This window comes from Mobula birostris, chromosome 8 (genome assembly GCF_030028105.1).
Source record: "Mobula birostris isolate sMobBir1 chromosome 8, sMobBir1.hap1, whole genome shotgun sequence".
In the NCBI taxonomy this organism is placed as follows: Eukaryota; Metazoa; Chordata; class Chondrichthyes; order Myliobatiformes; family Myliobatidae; genus Mobula; species Mobula birostris.
This window is the reverse complement of record NC_092377.1, coordinates 38,497,023-38,511,812: the sequence shown is the minus strand read 5'-3', so window position 1 is coordinate 38,511,812 and position 14,790 is coordinate 38,497,023. Positions and strand designations below refer to the sequence as shown.

Sequence of the window (14,790 nt, the reverse complement as noted above, 5' to 3'; positions counted from 1 at the left end):
TTACACCAATGAGGCAGGTGGACAAGCAGGTAGCCTCTGAGGTAAGGTGTTCTCTCGAACACTTATGTGTCTACTGTTCACCAGTTTAACTATTCACGAGCCAAAAATTCCTAGCAGTCAATAAGGATGTTGTATGCATTCAGGAGGCTTTTAGAATTACAGTTTATTTAAATTATACATTCATCCCACAACGTGGGGAGTAAAAATATTTCCATAATGACTCTGTTGCAATGTACAGGCATGTGAATTTGTAAGTCGAGTGGCTTGTAGAAAGAAGCTGTTCTGTAGTCTTCTGGTCCTGGCTTTAATGCTGCAGCTTGCCAGATGGAAGCAGCTGAAGTAGTTTATGTTTGAGGTGACTGGTGACCCCGATAATCTCCCAGACCTTCTTTCTGCACCTGCTGCTGTAAATGGACTCAATGGAGGGAAGTTCACATCTACCAATGCCCTGGGCTGTCCATACCACTTGCTGCAGTGCCCAGCGATCAAGGTTGGTGCAGTTCCCATACCAGGTGGTGATACAGCCAGTCAGGATGCTCTCTATGGTGCCGCTGTAGAAGGTCTTGAGGATTGGGAGGCTCATGCCGAGCTTCTTCAGTCGCCTGAGGTGGAAGAGACGCTGTTGTACTTTTTTTTGCCACACAGCCGCTGTGTGCAGTCCAGGTGAGATCATCGGTGACGTGTATACTGAGGTGCTTGATACTACTCGCCCTCTCAACTGCAGACCCATTGATGTTGATCGGGCCGAGCCTGACCCATTCCTCCTGTAATCCACAATCAGCTCTTTAGGTTTTTGGACTTTGAGGGAAAGGTTGTTATCTTGGCCCCACTGCGTCAGGGCGTCAACCTTTCCTCTGTAGGCTGTGTCATAACTGCTAGAAATAAGGCCAATCAAAGTTGTGCATAGAGATGCTGCCTGGTCTGCTGTGTTCACCAGCAACTTTGATGTGTGTTGCTTGTGTCATCTGTCGTGGGTATAAAGGGAGTAGAGGAGGGGTCTCAGGACACAACCCTGGGGTGGGGAGCACCTGTGTTGAGGGTTAGAGGGGCAGAGGTGAGGGAGCCCATCCTTACCACCTGCTGGCAATTGATAGGCAGTCTAGGATCCAGCTGCATGAGGTGGGGTGCAGGCTGAGGTCTCTGAGCTTCCTGTCAAGTTTGGAGGGAATTATGGTGTTGAATGCTGAATCATAGTCTAGGAACAGCATTCTAACCTTTGCATCACTCTTCTCCAGGTGAGTGAGGATGGTGTGTAGTGCTGTGGCTGTGGCGTCATCGGTAGACGGTTCCGTCAGTAGGCGAATTATAGAAGGTCCAGTGTGGGTGGTAGCATGCTGCACACATAATCTTTAACCAGACTCTCAGGCATGCTACTTTGGTTTTCTTAGGTACGGGGACAAAGATGGATGATTTGAAACAAGAGGGCACGACGCACTGGGAGTCCTTCCTTGAATCCTTTTCTTCATTCTGGCAGTTAATGCCTTTGTGCAACAGAGATTTGTTTCGTAAATGTGATTTTGGACATGTGAAATATGTGGCCTGGTCAACATTGACATTTCAGTGCACGAGGTTCTCGGTGCTGGGTTGCTAACCTGGGAGAGGACACTGATGTTGGTTCAGTTTTTCTTCCAGTGAGCTTGAGGATACCATGCCTTGGGGTGCACTTCAAATGCTGTACAACATTTGGTCTCCTGAGTGAAGAAGGTATGCAAGTCGGATCCACTAGACTTTCCATGGATGTCAGGATTGCTGTATAAGAGGAGATGGAGTAGGCTAGGCCTGTATTCTCTAAAACTGAGAAAAATAATGTTTTTTTAAACCTACATAATTCTAATAAGATTCAACAGAATGGCTGTTGGGATGATGAGTCTGGGACTAGGAGGTGTAATTTTGGGATAAGTTTATTTAGGGCTGTGATGAGAAGAAATTTCTTTCTGCAGATGGTAATGATTCTTTAGAATTCTCTATCCCAGAGGGTTCTGATACTCATTTCTTAGGCGCAAACGTAAGAATGGGAAGGTCATAAAGTTCTCGGTTGCCCAGTATGATTTGCAGTTCTGGTCACTACAGTACAGGAATGATGTGAAAGGACTAAAAGGGGATCAGTTAAGGACCAGGGCTGGAGCCACTTGGCATGAAGAAATAATGGCCAGGCCGGTGTTGTTTGATTTTGGATGGAGGAAATTGAGTAAATGAAAATTTTAGGAGGCTTTACCTAGTGTGAGCTTTCCTTAACATGGAGGTCATTAAATAGGGGTATAAATTTAATAGCATTAGGAAGTGCAGAAAAAGTAGCCTGCTCCATTTTCCATAAGATCATGGCTAATTCAGTCTATCTGAGCCTTGAACATAATATATGACTCAATATTCCAGGATTCTTAGTTTGAGAATTTTAAGGATTCTAAACTCTTTGAAAGAAGAAATCCTGAGTCACGGTCAATCCCCTGTCCATAGACTGCATCCCTGGACACAGAACCAGATTCAGATTTTTAATCATTTACCTATGTCATTAAATTTGTTGTTTTGTGTCAGAATGCAAGACATGTATGTCCAATACATAAAAATTACGATGTTACAATAAGAATAAAATATAATTAATTAGTGTTAAAGAGGAATAGTGAGGCTGTGTTCATGGGTTCATTGATTGTTCCGAAATCTGTTGGTGGAGGAGAAGAAACTGTACCTAAAATGTTGAGGGCGGACCTTCAGGTTCTTGCACCTCTTCTCTGATGGCAGTAATAAGAAGATGGCATAAGCTGGACAGTGAGGGTCCTTGATGATGGATGCCCTCTTCTTGAGTTAGAACTTTTTGAAGATGTTCTTGAGGGTGGAGAAGTTTGTGCTTGTGATGGAGCTGGCTGAGTGTTTGACTCTCTGCAGCTTCCTTCAATCTTGTGCACTGAAGCCTCCATACCAGTAATGATGGAACCAGTCTCTAGTCTGCCAAGTTGTTTGTGGGGTAGGGGTGAGAATCTGGATCACACTTCTAAAAACAAAAGGTGTGAGAATGAGAAACGCATAAACTACCCGGATAAGCATTGTGGTGACACAACCCACAAAATTATGGACTGCGATGTGGAAAATGAGATCAAATTTAAGCTCCTTTTGGCTCAATATGGGCATAAGTTACAGAGACAATTCTGTTGCGCCAGTGGTTTTCTGTGACCTCAATCAAGTGGGTGTTGGGTGTTCTTATGCAAACCTAAAATATCGGCTGAACAATCACCATGGAGCAGATGGGAGTTGAGTCAGCTGAGGGCAGCTAAGAAGAACATTTGGAATTTGATTGTTGCCCGCTGTTATTTGCTGGAAAATATATGAATTGGTTATGAATAAGTAACCTCCAAAAATATACAACTTATTACCATCAATGAGGATGATTCAGATGATTGGATTGCCAGCAACAGTCCAGTACCCCAATTTAGTACAAGAAGGCAATGTCAAGAAAGGAGAACAGGGAATAATAAAGTAAACGTGTTTACTGCCCTGTTTAAGTAATAAGCCATGACTGATCTTTTTTTTAATTGGAATGAGCAGATCTAATGATGCAATGTGTTTTTTTTTGCTCCAAAGTCATCCAGATTTGGGAATCTAAACCTCAGCAGATCGGTTTCCTAAAGAAGAGAAAAAGAGAAAAATCTATGGATGAATGATCAGCTTCATTGTAATTATGGAGACACTATTTGCATGGTTATATTTGCACTGGTGCAATATTATTCTTTTGCATATTAGAACATACTAAATTATAGCAAATATCTTGTTTTAGAGCATATTACAAATTTTCATGACTTTTGGAATTAAATATCTGCTTCAGTAGTAAGTCAGAAGGAACTATGCAGTCACGTGATCAGAAGGCCCAGTTAAATATTTGCTAACTGGCTGACAACAATGATAACCTTTTACAGTGTGACAGCGCAGCAATCTTACCGATGATTAACGTCATTTTAACAGATGCCCAAGGTGAGATAAAGTTACACTTTAATAAATAGTCTCACAGAAAGTTGGAGAGAAAAAACAATTGAAAGAAAGGACATTTCTGCAGTTGCTTGTTAGTATTTTAAAATTAATCCTTCACTTTCAGTCAAATAAATGATTGCTTAGGTCCCACAGTAGATTTAATGAATGTTTATAAAAGCTAAATCAATTTAAAACATTGACATATATTTAACTGAGCATTTTCATCAGGAAAGGATGTGTTAAATGGTATATTGTAGAAGCTAAAGATGATCAAACAAATATGTAAATAACAATGATATTCATGACATGGTTTCTGTGCAAATCAAATGTTCTAACTGAGAAAACCTAAAAGGCCAGTCACAATAAAGGTCCCTTCCTACTTTGTAACTATTTGTTTTGCTGTTACAATGACAATATTTTCTGCATTTGACTGAAGAATGCACACAGCTGGCTCAGCAACAGGGCTGAGGAGTGATCATGGAAAAATAACTCATTATAGATACAGAATATTTAATTTATCTTGAAAAGGATGACAGATTTTTTATGTTCTTAATTGACTTCTCTTCAATTGATTGCAATGCTCATTTTATGGTGATTGTCACATATTATAGTGTTACTGACAAACTCTTAAATTTTCACTGTAATTTATAATCAGCAATAATCACAACCATTTGTGTTGATGCTATGTTATGTACAGAATATACAGCTTAAAGTCTTTAAAATGTCTATTTGCAGTATGTATCAGAGTGTCTCAGATGCACTCTGACATATTGCTTTTAATATGATGTGACATTCCCACTTCGAATTTCCACAAATAAATGCCAAGTCAGGTTTGGTCTAGTTAGTTTCAGCCAAAGAATAGACAAGTGAATTGTTGCAGATGTTGGAAACTTGAAAAACAAGCATTAAGTGATGAAAATAATGGTTAGATATGTACATAACCATATAACAATTACAGCACGGAAACAGACCATCTCGGCCCTTCTAGTCCATGCTGAACGCTTACTCTCACCTAGTCTCATCTACCTGCACTCAGCCCATAACCCTCCATTCCTTTCCTGTCCATATACCTATCCAATTTTTTTTTAAATGACAAAATCAAACTGCCTCTACCACTTCTGCTGGAAGCTCGTTCCACATAGCTACCACTCTCTGAGTAAAGTTCCCCCTCATGTTACCTCTAAACTTTTGCCCCTTAACTCTCAACTCATGTCCTCTTGTTTGAATCTCCCCTATTCTCAATGGAAAAAGCCTATCGACGTCAACTCTATCTATCCCCCTCGTAATTTTAAATACCTCTATCAAGTCCCCCTCAACCTTCTACGCTCCAAAGAATAAAGACCTAACTGGTTCAACCTTTCTCTGTAACTTAGGTGCTGAAACCCAGGTAACATTCTAGTAAATGTCCTCTGTACTCACGCTATTTTGTTGACATCTTTCCTATAATTCGGTGACCAGAACTGTACACAATACTCCAAATTTGGCCTCACCAATGCCTTGTACAATTTTAACATTACATCCCAACTCCTACTCAACGCTCTGATTTATAAAGGCCAGCATACCAAAAGCATTCTTCACCACCCTATCCACGTGAGATTCCACCTTCAGGGAACTATGCACCATTATTCCTAGATCACTCTGTTCTACTGCATTTCTCAATGCCCTACCATTTACCATGTATGTCCTACTTTGATTAGTCCTACCAAAATGTAGCACCTCACACTTATCAGCATTAAACTCCACCTGCCATTTTTCAGCCCACTCTTCTAACTGACCTAAATCTCTCTGCAAGCTTTGAAAACCTACTTCATTATCCACAACACCACCTATCTTAGTATCGTCTGCATACTTACTAATCCAATTTACCATCCCATCATCCAGATCATTAATGTATATGACAAACAACATTGGACCCAGTACAGATCCTGAGGCACACCACTAGTCACCGGCCTCCAACCTGACAAACAGTTATCCACCACTACTCTCTGGCGTCTCCCATCCAGCCACTGTTGAATCCATTTTACTACATCAATATTAATACCCAACGATTGAACCTTCCTAACTAACCTGCTGTGTGGAACCTTGTCAAAGGCCTTACTGAAGTCCATATAAGCAACATCCACACTTTACCCTCGTCAATTTTCCTAGTAACCCCTTCAAAAAATTCAATAAGATTTGTCAAACATGACCTTCCATGCACAAATCCATGTTGACTGTTCCTAATCAGACCCTGTCTATCCAGATAATTATATATACCATCTCTAAGAGTACTTTCCCTTAACCTATCCACCACCGACGTCAAACTTACAGGCTGATAATTGCTAGGTTTACTCTTAGAACAATGGAACCACATGAGCAGTACACCAATCCTCTGGCACCATCCCTGTTTCTAATGACATTTGAAATATTTCTGACAGAGCCCCTGCTATTTCTACACTAACTTCCCTCAAGGTCCTAGGGAATATCCTGTCAGGACCCAGAGACTTATCCACTTTTATATTCCTTAAAAGCGCAAGTACTTCCACTTCTTTAATCATCATAGTTTCCATAACTACCCTAATTGTTTCCCTTACCTTACACAATTCAATATCCTTCTCCTTAGTGAATACCGAAGAAAACAATTTGTTCAAAATCTCCCCCATCTCTTTTGGCTCTGCACATTGCTGTCCACTCTGATTCTCTAAGGGACCAATTTTATCCCTCACTATCCTTTTGCTATTAATATAACTGTAGAAACCCTTTGGATTTATTTTCACCTTACTTGCCAAGGCAACCTCATATCTTCTTTTAGCTTTTCGAATTTCGTTCTTAAGATTCTTTTTACATTCTTTATATTCCTCGAGCACCTCATTTACTCCAAGCTTCCTATATTTATTTCTCCTTTTCTGTAGGAACGGTCATATGTAGGCAGATTTGGTAAAGACGATGAATTTCTTGTATGTGACCATTATGAATTTTATTACACTTTGCCAGTTTCTTGGATACCAACATGAAACCAAGTTTTTATTCCAGATTTATGTGACCAGCTGAAGGTAAATTCACCAGATGCATATCTGGATTTTAATCATATCTCTAAATCACTGGCTTTCCAGTCCAAAAAGAAAATACCTATTCTTTTACTTATTCACATGTCTGTGAGAACCAAATTAGTGATCAATGAAACAAAAGAAGACAAGAACACGAGGAAATCTGCAGATGCTGGAATCTCAAGCAACACACATAAAAATTGCTGGTGAACGCAGCAGGCCAGGCAGCATCTCTAGGAAGAGGTACAGTTGACGTTTCGGGCTGAGACCCTTCATCAGAATTCACGTCACAGTTGATGTTTCGGGCTGAGACCCTTCATCAGGACTCGCGTCACTTCATCCTGACGAAGAGTCTCAGCCCGCACCGTTGACTGTACCTCTTCCTGGAGATGCTGCCTGGACTGCTGCGTTTACCAGCAACTTTTATGTGTGTTAAAAGAAGACATGATCTAGTTTTTCCTAGCATGGTCTCTGCTAGGTTTGATTTCACCAAATAAGCCACATGCACCTTCACTGTATTTATTTCAGAACATCTTTGTCATGATTTGCTGCAGAGTCCTAGGTTTTGTTTGGTGTGCAATATATGATACGTAAACAGAGAAAATTAAAGTTTATGAATATACAAATCTGAAAAACTGCCATGAAGTTACATACATTCTATTCGACCCAAAATATTGATGTAAACTAGGAAAGCTGTGGAATTTTCAATCAAAATACTTTTCTGCTCTTCAGAACAGCTCAATTCAGAATTGTCAATGCTTACTTAGCTAGAGTAAACAGACACATTTCAGTTAAAAAAAAAGCTTGTTGTCTGGGACAATGTTCCACTTTGAAACAACTCCACTGAAAGACAGATTAGCCTGTTATTTATTCATCACTCTTTAATGGAATATTACTGGCTTTGATGGCTACAGTTCAATTTAGTGTTTGAGATTCTTTTTAAACTTGAATCAGCCCTTAGAAAACAAATCCTACAGAATGTAAGCAGTTCAGTTTCTCAATATTCAAGATTCAAGATCTTTTAATGCCATTTCCATACACATGTATATGGAGAATGAAACAGTTGTTACTCTGGATCTGATGCACTAGTGGTGGATTTAGTGGGTGGAGGTGTTGATCAGCTTTACCGCTTGGGGAAAGTAACTGTTTTTGAGTCTGGTGGTCCTGGCGTGGATGCTATGTAGCCTCCTCCCTGATGGGAGTGGGACAAACAGTATAGTTATGTACATGGGTACACTGCTGCCAGTGATGCATTGGGCAGTTTTGACTACTGCCCATTGTAGAGCCTTCTTGTCCACCTCGGTGCAATTGTCATATTCAAGCAGTGACGCAGTTTGTAAGGATGCTCTCTACTGCGCATTTGTAGAATGATGTGAGCATGGATGTGGAAAACCCAGCTCTCTTCAGCCTCCTCACAAACTAGAGGAGTTGGTGAGCTTTCCTGACTGCGTAGGATGTGTTTTAAGACCATGAGAGTTTGTGTGTGATGTGCACTCCCAGGAGTTTGAAACTGCTTCCAATGCCGTACTGCCAGTGTAAGGAGGGGTGTGAGTGGTATGAGTTCTCCTGAAGCTGATAACCATCTCTTTTGTCCTGTTGACAAGTCATTTGCCTGGAAGATGGCCTCATGCTCTTCCGCCTCCTCTTAGTAGGCCATCTCATCTTCGTTGGTGATGACAATTGTTGTGTCATTGGCAAACTTGACAATCTGATTACTCAGCTGTATGTCCCTGCGGTCATGTTTGAGCAGAGTGCTCAGCAATGGGCTCAGCACACAGCCCTGGGATGCACCTGTGTTGAGGATGAGGGAGAAGAAGGAGCAGTTCTATACCCTGACTATCTGAGGTCTGTTCTTTAGGAAGTCCAACACCCATTTGCGCAGTGGTGTATTTAGACCAAACGGGCCACAAAGTTGTGCCGAACACGTCCCTACCTTAGAAATTACTGGGCTTACCTACAGCCCTCTATTTTTCTAAGCTCCATGTACCTATCCAACTTAGCTCTTAATATTTTCCTGAAGTTGAGTGCTCTGGCAATTCACAGATTCTGAATCTCAGGACAATGATCAGAGGTCAGGCATGTTTGCTGGCTTTGCTTTTAGATGTAAAACTTCTGGTAGTCATGGATACCACTATGCTGCCTCACCATGGCAGTGTATGGACTTGCTGCTGTGTTCCTCAGCAAATCCATTTTAGGAAAGTGCAAATAGAAATGAAGCATTTCTCTAATGTAAGAGCAAACAAGATGTTAGGTTACCCAAACATATTTAAGTTGTTGTCATCTTTATGCAGTAACATTAGTAGAAAACAGCAGGCATCTCACTCAGCTAACTAGACTATTGGATAGCAAATGGTTTAGGATATTGTAGCCTTTTAAAAGTTCTGACACAATTTAATTTTAAAGCACCATCATATGGGGATAAAATAGTTAGTTTCAATTGAAAAATTTCTTACCTCTGAATTGGAAGATTTTAGTTCAACTCCTTGCAAGAGGACAAACAAATGTGGGAGGTTTTTCAGGGTTGCTTGTCCTTTGACACCCTATGTTTGGCAGACATCTTATTTAAGCATTTAAAATGTATTTATGACCATGAATTGGGAGAAGTATTGTAGCAGATGGAGCGAAAATGCTTGGTAAAGTGGTGCACCAATTTAAACACAAAATACTCTGCAGATACTGGGGTCAAAGCAACACACGCAACACGCTGGAGGAACTCAGCAGGTTGGGCAGCATCCATGGAAATGAATAGGTAATGTTTCGGGCCGAGTCCTGACAAAAGGTCTCGGCCCAAGACGTTGACTGTTCGTTTCCATGGATGCCGCCCAACCTGCTGAGTTCCTCCAGCGTGTTGTGTGTGTTGCACCAATTTAAGTTGGATATCACCGATGTAGAGGAGGCTGCTTTGAGAGCTACACTCCTTTCCCTTCCCCACCTTCTTATTCTGGTCTCTGTCCCCTTTCTTTCCAGTCCTGATGAAGTGTCTCAGCCCAAAACGTCAACTGTTTACACTCCTCCATAGATGCTGAATGACCTGCTGAGTTCCTCCAACATTTTATGCATATGAATGAAGAGTTAATTTTTGCTCTCTCGTATTTCTTTCTTAGAGGGCCTTTTGGGGCGAGGAATAACTTGCTTCCACTCAGGTTCTGTAGTTCTTTGGTTACTGATAAATGGGATTGCCCTTTGCTGAATGGAACCTCTTGATGGGCATGGTAGATGAGATGTTGTGTGCTAATCCACTATTTCTCAATGGCCTCTGTGTGCCTTCATCCTGAGAGACTATATGTGCTTAGTGACTGGCTCAAACTCCTTCTCCATTTTGACCAGACATAAGCAATGGATTCCCATGATTTGGTAGGAATATTACATTTTTTTTTTCAAAACTATTTTGAGAACTTCCTTGAAATGCTTTCTATGTTCTCTGAGAAAACTTTAACTATGTCAGAAGTCAGAATGGGCTGCTTGTGTTGAAAACAATGTGTTCCACCAGCTGAACTGGTTAAATGATTAGGCCCTTGATGTCTGTTATATGGTTGGTAGAAAACAGTATAGGGTACAGCTCACTGCTTTAGTGAAGGAGTCACTGATGGCTTGGCACAATTTCATCTGTGTCCACAACTCTGAACTGATTCTACAACCTATGAATCACTTTCAAGGACTCTACAACTCGTGTTCTCAGTACTATTTATTTACTTATTTTGTTTTCTTTGCACAGTTTGTTTTTTTGCACATTGGTTGTTTGTCAGTCTTTGTATGTGTGTAGTTTTTCATTGATTCTATTGTATTTCTCTGTTCTACTGTGAAAATGTGCATGAAAATGAATCTGAAGGCAGTATTTCGTGATACTACCTTGAGATTCTTACCTACTTTGATAATGAATTCACATTGAACTTTGAAAAATCATCACCAATATTGGTTCTGAAGTGGAAATGATGATGGATGTACTGTTTCCTGATTGTTCTGTACATAAACTCCAATTGGAGCTTTCTAAAGAAAGGGATGCAGTTCTGCAGAGAAAGAAAACTGACAGGAGGATTGGTGCAATGACACAACTTTACTTGACCCCAGTCTGCTCTGTAATTATGTCTGAGATGCACCCATTGGAAGGGATCATAATATTTGGTTCAAAACACTGAATGGTAATGACAGCCTAGTGGTTGAAGATAAAGGCACAACTTCATTGAGGAAATAATAGGTAGGTAGGAGAGACAAATGAGAGTCAATGGATGTTGATTACTTAGATTTTCAGAAGGCCTTTGACAAGCTGCCATACGTGAGGCTGATAAGATTGGCTGACAGGTAGGAGACAAACAACGGGAATAAAGGGACATTTTCCAGTTGGCTCTTGGTGATTTGGAGTGTCCTGCATGGTTTGCTGTTGGGTCTGATGCTTTCCATGTTATATGTTCATGATCTTGATGGATTTGATGGCCTTGTGTCTAAGCTTGCAGATGATACAAAGATAGGTGGAGGGGCAAGTAGTGTTGAGGAAGCAGAGAATCAGTAGAAGGACTTAGACAGATTAGAAGAATGAGCAAGGAAGCGGTGGATGGAATACATTGTAGGGAGTTGTATGGTCATGCGCTTTGGTAGAAAGAATAAAGGCTAAACTATTTTCCAAACCAAGAACATATTCAGAGATTAGAGGTGTAAAGGGACTTTGGAGTCTTCATGCAGGGTTCCCTAAAGTTTAACTGGCAGGTTGAGTCAATAGTAAGTAAGGCAAGTGCAATGGTAGCATTTATTTCAAGAAGACTTGAATATACAAGTCTTCTTGAAATAAAAGAAGATGTTTACTGAAGCCTTATAAGGCATTGGTCAGACTCCATTTGAAGTAAAGTGAGCAGTTTTGGTCCGCATATCTTAAAAACAATATGCTGGCATTGGAGGGTGTCCTGAGGTGGTTCATGAGAATGATTCCGGGACTGAAAGGTTAACATATGAGGCTCTTTTGCTGGTGTTTGGCCTGTCCTCACAGGAATTTAGAAGAATGTGGAGGGTGGTGGTTCTCACGGAATATTGAAAGGCCTAGACAAAATGGACATGGAAAGGATGTTTCTAATAGTGGCAGTTTCTAGAACCAGAGGCCATGGCCTCAAATAAAAGGACATCCATTTAAACCAGTGATGGGAAGGAATTTCTTTAGCCAGTTGGTAGTGAATCTGTGGAATTCATTGTGGGGGGTTGATAGGCTCTTGATTAGTAATGGCATCAAAGGCTACAGGGAGAAGGCAGAACTACAAAGAAAGCACAACAGTGGCTGTATTTCACTAGGAGTTTGAAGAGACTTGGTACGTCACCAAAGACTCTAGCAAATTTCTACAGATGTACCGCGGAGAGCATTTTAACTGGTTGTGTTATCATCTGGTATGGAGAGGCCAGGATCGGAAAATGCTGCAGAAAATTACAAACTCAGTCAGATCCATCATGGGCACTAGCCTCCCCACCACTGAGGACATCTTCAAAGGAAATTCCTTAAAAAGGCAGCATCTGTCATTAAGAATACCCATCTCTCAGGACATGTTGTCTTCTCATTGCTACCATCAAGGAGGAAGTACAGGAGCCTGAAGACACACACTCAATGTTTTAGGATCAGTTTCTTCCCCACTGTCATTAGATTTCTGAATAGACAATGTATCTGTGTCTGTTATCTCAGTATTTTTTCTTTTTTTTTACTCTTTTTGCACTACATATTTAATTATGTAAATATATATGTATATATATATAAATATATGTACTTAATACATTTTATGTTTATTTTATTACGTATTGCAATGTATTGCTGCTGCAAAACAACAAATTTTATGACATATGCCTGTGATATTAAACTCGAGTTTGATTCTGATTGACGGAAATAAGCTAGCCATGATCGAATGGCAGAGTAGACTCAATGAGCGGAATAGCTTAATTCTGCTCTCAGCCTTCGATCACCTGGACAATAGCAATGCCGACGTCAGGCTGCTGTGTACTGACAACAGCTCAGCATTCAACATAATCATAACCTCAGTTCTAATCAACAAGCTCCAAAACCTGAGCTTCTGTACCTCCCTCTGCAACTGGGTCCTTGACTTCCTCACCGGAAGGCCACAGTCAGTGTGGATCAGAAATAACATCTCCTCTTTGCTGACAATCAATATTGTTGCAACTCAAAGATGCGCGCTTAGTCCTCAGCTCTACTCTGTCTACACCCATGAATGCGTGGCTTGGCACAGCTCAAACATCATCTATAAATTTTTCGATGACACAACTATTGTTGGCAGAATTTTAGATGGTGTCAAGAAGGCATACAGGACAGAGGTAGATCAGCTAGTTAGATGGTGTCACAACAACACTCTTACACTCAATGTCAATAAGACCGAGGAATTGATTGTGAACTTCAGGAAGGGGATGCGGAGGGAACACACACCAGTCCTCATCGAGGGATCAGCAGTGGAAAGGGTGAGTAATTTCAAGTTTCTGGGTGTCAACATCTCTGAATGTCTATCCTCTGTCCCACATATTGATGCAATTACAAAGATGGCACAACAGCAGCTACATTTCATGAGGAGTTTGAGCAGACCTGATATGCCACCAAAGACGCTCGCAAATTTCTACAGATGTACCATACAGACTATTCTAACTGGTTGCATCACCATCTAGTGTGGAGGTGCCACTGCACAAGATCAGAAAGAGCTGCAGAATGTTGTGAACTCAGCCAGCTCCATCATGGGCACTAGCCTCCCCGGCATCCAGGACATAATCAAGAAGCAATGCCTCAAGATGGTGGTGTCCTTCACCCGAGGCTTGCCCTCTTCTCATTGCGACTACCAGGGAGAAGGTTACAGGAGCCTGAAGACACTCAGCATTTCAGGAACAGCTTCTTTCGCTTCACCAGCAGATTTCTGAATGGACAGTGAACCCATGAACACTCCCTCACTATTTTGCACCACTGACAATTTAATTTTTTATATATATTTCTAATTGTGTTGGGGTTGCTTTTAATTACTATGTATTGCAATGTGCAGCTGCTGGAAAACAACAGATTTCACAACATATGCCAGTGCTATTAAACCTGATTCAGATTATGGTCTGATAAACAGGTGAGCTTGTGGATTTGTTAAGAGGATAGCCAGCTAACATGGAGGTAGAGACAAACAGGATGTTATCTTTGATAAAGGGTCTAAAGATACTGGAGAGAATCACAGGTTGTTCCTGGGTTAATTCATTGCCCATTTTCCATTGCTCTTCCTCTCCATATCACCAGAGACAAATAACTGAAAAACTTTGACTGCCCACCACCACTCTCCACCCACCACTTCTCTATCTTCTGCATTAATGTTCTGCATTGGATGCAGCACTTGCTGTGGTATGCAGAGAGACCAGGAGGGCTGGAAATGTAAATTGAAATAGATTTAAGTAATTGTTTTATTGTAGGGACATGCTGGCTGACATTAATGACAGCACAAACCACTGTTTTTATAGAGAGATGGTTATCTAAAACTGAGTCACCACAATATCAGCATGTCAGAAAGAATCGTGAGCTTTAGGACTGAAATACAAATAATACCTAGGCATGTACTGTATGTCTCCGAGTCTATTTTCACTCAGTTTATAATGTTAAAGTTCAAAATTGTTTATTTTGATTTCAGTTTATTTTATTTTGAATACAATGAAATGCCTGGACCTTGAGTAAAAAAACACAGTATTGAAAGAGTTAATACTCACATTTTTAAAATATCGGTTTGTTGTTGAACTGCAAACACATACAAAGAAGCTTTATTGACAGTGCAAGGAAATTTATGATAAAATTAATTCAAAATAGCCCTGT

The 14,790-nt window shown here is 40.7% G+C and overlaps 1 long non-coding RNA gene across 1 annotated transcript in view; it reads right to left on the bottom strand.

The window, feature by feature from the left end:
* LOC140201243 (uncharacterized) overlaps positions 1-14,790 on the bottom strand; it is a 174,692-nt gene that overhangs the window by 11,400 nt on the left and 148,502 nt on the right. The window lies entirely within an intron of this gene.